Below are 6,449 nucleotides of genomic sequence, written 5' to 3' on the forward strand. Positions count from 1 at the left end.
GGCTTAAGGATAAGAATATGTATAATTTCCCACTTCAATAAACAGCTTGCTTGTGCACTTTTTGGACCCAAATACCTGTGCAGTTCTCACAACATTGTGGCTATCAAAATCAGTGTGAAGTCCAGAGAATGACATCTCAGTTCTCTTCACTGAAATGCTCACATCCCTCTATTTTCTCCACCACAATTAGGGGAAAAATATGAATTAGAGAAATTATTTTTCTCCCTATTTAGCTGAGCTGGTCTCACCTTTTCTCAGCCCACTGCCATGTAGGTAACAGAAACACAGCTCTAATCAGTTAGAAATTATCTTTCTATTTTCTGTTTCCACTGGCTATGTCACATTATACCAGCTGAAGCACATTCAGTTTCAGCATGGAAGGGTACTGGTTCAGTAACTGCCTCTGCAAATCTTCATCTTTTCTGCATTAGTCAACAGGAAGGTTAAAAGAGCTCTGACTGAGATCATACATGTACCAGAGCCAAACACAAATGACTGTTTTATCTGTCTGTCAGAGCCATCAAGTGACTTTATTCCCTGGGAGCTGAATATTTTGCTGAAGAAGGCAGATTACACTTCCAGTTCAAGAGGTGCCTTGTTGCAAGGCTCCTTCCTCTCTTTGCCCCAGCAAAAGGCACAGTTTTCTTTATCCCACTTTCCACATAACTGCCACAGCATGGGAACACCTTTGACAGCCCTTGATTGTGGGACTGTAGAAGCAAGCAGTCAATAGGGCACTGGGGTAAGAGGGAAACTGTGAGCAAGCTCTCAAGAAAAGCCATAGAGAGGTAGAAATGGAAGGACTACATGGGAAACTCACTGCAGAACACCTTTAATATGCTTGGGTAGATAGCTTAGTAAAGTTGTCAGGCTTGTAACTGTCATTTTTAGCGTTGTGTTGAGGTCATCTTTTCTAAGGTCTGCTGAATAGCCTGGGAGGAATTCTTAAGCACTCACTTCTTAATGCCACCTCATTTCTGCTTTTGCCTTCTGACTTCCACAGCATTTTAGAAGTAGAACTGGTTGTGACAAGCTTATTCTCTATATTCTTCACAACACAAGATGGGATGAAAAGCACAAGGGTGTTTCACTCAGCTGTCTGAAAAGCCTTTAAAACACACATACACAAGTCTATGGGCCCTGATGGGATGAGTGCTGAAGGAGCTGGCTGATAACATCTCGAGACCACTCTAAATCCTGAACAATCATGGCAGCTGAGAGGTGTCTGAGGACTGGAAGAAAGCAAATGCCATTTGTATCTTCAAAAAGGGCAGGAAGGAGGACCCAAGGAACTACAGGCTGGTCAGCCTCACTTCCATCCCTGGGAAGGTGATGGAACAACTCATCCTGGAAACCACTTCCAGGCACATGAAGGACAAGAAGGTAATTGGGAATAGTCAGCATGGATTCACCAAGGCGAAGTCATGCTTGACCAATCTGATGATGTTCTACGATGAAATGACTGACTTGGTAGACAAGGGGAAAGCAATGGATATTGTCTACCTTGACTTCAGTAATGCTTCTGACACTCATAAAACCCTCATAGAGAAGCTGATGAATTATGGTCTGGATGAGGAGACTGAAAACTGGCTGTATGACTGGGCCCAGAGGGTGATGATCAGTGGTACAAGGTCTAGTTGGAGGCCAGTAATGAGCAACTGACATACTGGGGCCAGTCCTGTTCAATGTCTTCATTAATGATCTGGATGATGGGGCAGAGTGCATCCCCAGCAAGTTTTCTGATGATAGAAAATTGGGAAGAGTGGCTGATACAGCAGAGGGTCATAATGCCATCCAAAGGGACCTCAACAGGCTGAAGAAATGGACTGACAGGAACCTCATGCAGTTCAATAATGGTAAGTGCAAAGTCTTGTATGTGGGGAGGAACAACCCCAGGCAGCAGAACATGTTTGGGGCTGACTGGCTGGAAAGCAGCTTTGCAGAAAAGGACCTGGGGGTCCTGGTGGACACAAAGTTGGACATGAGCCAACAACATGTCCTCACCATAAAGAAAGCCAATGGTAGCCTGGACTGCATGAGGAGGATTGTTGCCAGCAGGTTGAGGGAAGTGATCTTTCCCCTCTACTCAGCACTGGTGAAGCCACACCTGGAGTACTGTGTCCAGTTCTGAGCTCCCCAGTACAAGGGAGAGATGGAGCTACTGGATAGAGTCCAGTGAAAGGCCGCTAAGATAATGAAGGGTCTGGAACATCTCTCATTTGATCAAAGGCTGAGAGAGCTGGGACTATAGAATAAGACTAGAGAAGACTAGAGAAGAAAAGGCTCAGAGGGGATCTCATCAATGTGTACAGATATCTGAAGTGAGGGTGCAAAGAAGATGGAGCTGGGCTCTTTTCAATGGTGCCCAGTGACAGGACCAGAGGCAAGGGCACCAACTGAAACACAGGAGCATCCACCTAAACATAAGGAAGCACTTTTGACTATGAGGGTGACTGAACACTGGCACAGGTTGCCCAGAGAGGCTATGAAGTCTCCCTCCTTGGAAACATGGTCCTAGGCAGCCTGCTTTATGTGGCCCTGCCTGAGCAGGGGTTGGACCAGATGACCTCCAGAGGTCCCTTCCAACCTCAACCTGTCTGTGATTCCATTATTTTGTGATACCCATCTCTGCCTGACCCCTTTGTCACATCAGCACACAACAGCAACTGTAGCCTTGTAAGGGAGCTATAGAGAGAGGTATCAGGGACCTTAGTCCTCCCAATCAGTTTTTTCCCAAAGAAACTCACTAACCTGGAGATATAGGTGGCAGAGATACATCCAAATTAGGTACTGACAGATTTACATGAGGGGTGACCTCTCTGTGTGAAGATTCAGAGGGTCAAAGTTATGTCCTAAAGCCTTTTTCCTCCCATCAGCACAGCCTCTGTAATAACAACTAAGGCAAGTAATTCCCATAGTATCTTAAAACCACAACTCTAAATCTTCCATAGTATTTTTTTGGAAGGAAATAACAGAGTTTTTCAACAGCTGAGTAATTAATGAAATGAAGGAAAAGATTCTGCTGAGCCTTTCCATACATTCAGCTCTAGACTAAGATGAAGCGTGAAAAAGAAACACTGAAAATATTTTTTTCAGAATATATTAAACTTCTGAACTCTGTGAATTACTGATACAGCTACATCACTTGTACATGGCACAAGCATTAAAGTGTAGTTCACTTTAATGTGATGGCCAAGCCATCCATGTTAAAAATAAACCAGTGGTCCAAAATCATAATAAACCAATTACTGTCTCTACTGGATAATAATAACACAACAGTGCATTTAAAAGGTATTCAGAAAAGCTATTTTTGCATTATCACTTGCCAAAAGACTTGTTTCCAGCTTTTTTCACACTGCTTTTCCAAGAAAAGTAGGACCTCTGGCTAATTTTGCCCTGTCTGGTGAAAGAAACAACAGAACAAAAACACTCTTTTCAAACGCATCCATTTATTTTGATGCCAGTTCAACTCAAACAAAAACCACATTGAGAGAAAAGAAAAGGTCAGCAGAAGAAAGTAAAACAGATCAAAATCTATCACCATGTCTGTCAAACACAGAAAGACAGAAACATCCAGCATGCCAACTAAACAGAATCCAAACTCCACCAGTGGCCATGTCCAACTGTTTCGAAGGATGGTGTGAAAATCCCACACAAGACATAAGCAGAGAATATTGGTATCTCCAAGAATGGGAATAAGAAGTGGCAATTCACAGAAGTCCTGCTGCTGTGCTGCCTGCCTTATTTGAAATGTTCTAGGCTCAGACAACTTGTCAGGAATTGAACTGACACCCACATGACTTCACTCAGTTATTCCCAATTAAATTTTCTGTAACAAACTGGCTTTTGGCTTTGCTTGTGGCTATGTTTACTGCTTTATTCAGGAGAGGTAAAACAGCACATCACCTACTTTTGTCTTGGACCCCAGCTCCCAGGCATGCTCTAACATCCTTCCCCCTCACGCGTTAGGTAACCATCTGCTGACATCACCAGCTGCCTCATTCTGTGTACCACCCCGAAAGATTCCCAACACCTCTCACTGCGATGTGAAATACTACCAGAACACGGGCCAAAACATAGTCACGGTGCACCGCACTGAACAAGAAGGTAAGCTTAGTTCATAGTGCTGCGCTACAGTTTCCTATTAACCTTTTCTTCTGAAAACAGACAGACAATAAAGCTTGGGATGAGAGGGGCTACTCCCCAGATATTGTCTCCTGTTTTGGAACAATATCTCTTTGGGCTTCAGTAAACACAATATTTGAAAGATTATTACATTTAGAAATTAATTTTTCCTTACATATCGTTCCTCAGAACATTAATGTATCATTTTCTTATAGCTTCCTGCCTTCTTCCACTGGAAGATTTTCCTCGTCAAAAGGCTCATAGTGAGATAATTCATTCTCTTAGCCATGGATTTCTGAAAGCTCTGGGACTGAAATGTGAATGATCATGTTTCCTGCTTTGGAGAGACATCATCCTGGAAACTAGTGATTGCCTTGGTGGCTAATTTCCCCTGGATCAATAAGGACTTGGGACTTTGGTCCTGCCAGCACCTGGCTCCACCTGACTTTATCAGCTTTTTCCTACTGTTATCTTCCCCTATCTATCGCCACCCCTCTAGCCTGAGTGGCCTCACTGAGCTATAACCCCCCTTGGCTTCTTCTGCCAAGGAATTGGGCTAGTTTGCCAGGGAACAGAACTGGACAGACAGTGGGTGTCCTTCTGCATGCATTGGACTGTGTCCAGAGATCATTGTTCATAGGAATGCCTTGACCCTTTGTCTGGATCCTGCTGCTAAAGGTAGGTGTCAAGAGCTGGGAACTTGAGGTTCTCAAGCCAGTCACCTGGAAATGCTGTACAATGAACTATTATGTTTCTGGAGCTGAAGCCAGATTTTAGGATTTGTGTGGTGGCTTTGGACTAGTGCAGCTGCAGGGACATGGGATGTATATGTTCAGAAGCCTTTTCATGAGGGGGTATGGACTACTACCTATCAGTGGGGCTGGTGTTGGTATGACGGGTAAGACTGCAGATAGGCATAACTCTGTATGTACATTGTGGATTTGAAGCTGAATTCAGTCAGATCACAATCTGGTGCTACGGATGACCGTTGAAATGCCAAGAGACTGATGAAGTAAAATTGGTGGCATAGATTCCTGCCTCAGTGGGCAGCTTCTGTCGTGAAGCCACAAAAAGAAGCTATGAATGGTGGCATCTCCCCATATGTGCAACAGGCAGGACAAAAAAGCTACTAGTCCCAGATGTAATTCTGTCAGACAGAAATACATTTTCCAGAAAGGTTAATAAAGCTGAATAGAGAGGAAATTCTGCTAGGGTCTGAATAGTGTGGACTCAGAACTGCATTACATTACAGAACCACAGCACTCCTGCTGGAAGGAAAGTCTGGCTTCTGTTTCTTGCAGATTGTGAATCAACAACTCTGAACATTTTTCTCTTTGCAAGCCAGTGGTACTTGAATTTGAGTCATCAGTATAAGATTCCCATAGTGCTCATGTAGATACCATAGCAGACCACCAAACACTAGAAACTGCCAGCATGACAGAATTAATTTGAATTTTTTTCACTTGAACATGCTGTATCAGCTTCTTTTCTTACAATACATATGGCCCAAACCCCTAGACATCCTGGAAGAATAACATATTTCAAATATTTTCAAATTAGTTTCCTATTTTAATAAGGCAAAGCAAAATCTTTTGTATTTCACTGACATATGCTTGAGAAGAAGAGGGCTTGATCAAAATATCCTTTCTGTCAAAGCTTTGCAAAAGTTAGGATAGTAAACATGTACCAGAGAGATGAATATATATTGCTCCTTTCTCCTTGAGACTCTCCTCAGACTCCTCTTGTCATTGTAAGATCCATATCCAAAAGCTAGCAGACCATTAAGTGCAGAGCCATACAGAAGTGGCTTAAAGGTACAACTCAAAATGTAAGGAGGTAAAACAAAGGCCTCTCAGCCTTCTCCATGTGATGAGCCATTGGGTTTAGTCAAAAGGAGCCTTGTCACAGCTTGTGGAGAGCAAAGTGAATTCACTGCTTCCCTTTGTACCTGTGAACTTCTACTAAACATTATTACACACCCCTACAGGGCTTGTCATAGAGCAAATGGACTTCTGAGGGCTTCCTCAGGAAAACCGAGAATCCCAGAAGAAGCAGGGCACAAATACAAGGGAATGCTCTGCTGGCTCCTGGTGGACACAGAGGAAGCAGTAGTGCTTCTTCATGTACTTCATCTAAGAAGTTGCTAGTGGTTTTTTGAGAGAAGACTCTCGATGCTATGAACCAGAGCTTCACTGGGTTGAAACTACAAGTCCTGGTGCTTTTCTCGTGCACAACAGAGCAGCTCAGTACAGAGGCAACTTGTTCAGATATAAATGCCTGCATGACGTTCCAGAGAGCAGAGGCATTTATACTGACCTAATATA

The sequence above is a fragment of the Strix uralensis genome, chromosome 1 (genome assembly GCF_047716275.1).
Source record: "Strix uralensis isolate ZFMK-TIS-50842 chromosome 1, bStrUra1, whole genome shotgun sequence".
Lineage (NCBI taxonomy): Eukaryota > Metazoa > Chordata > Aves > Strigiformes > Strigidae > Strix > Strix uralensis.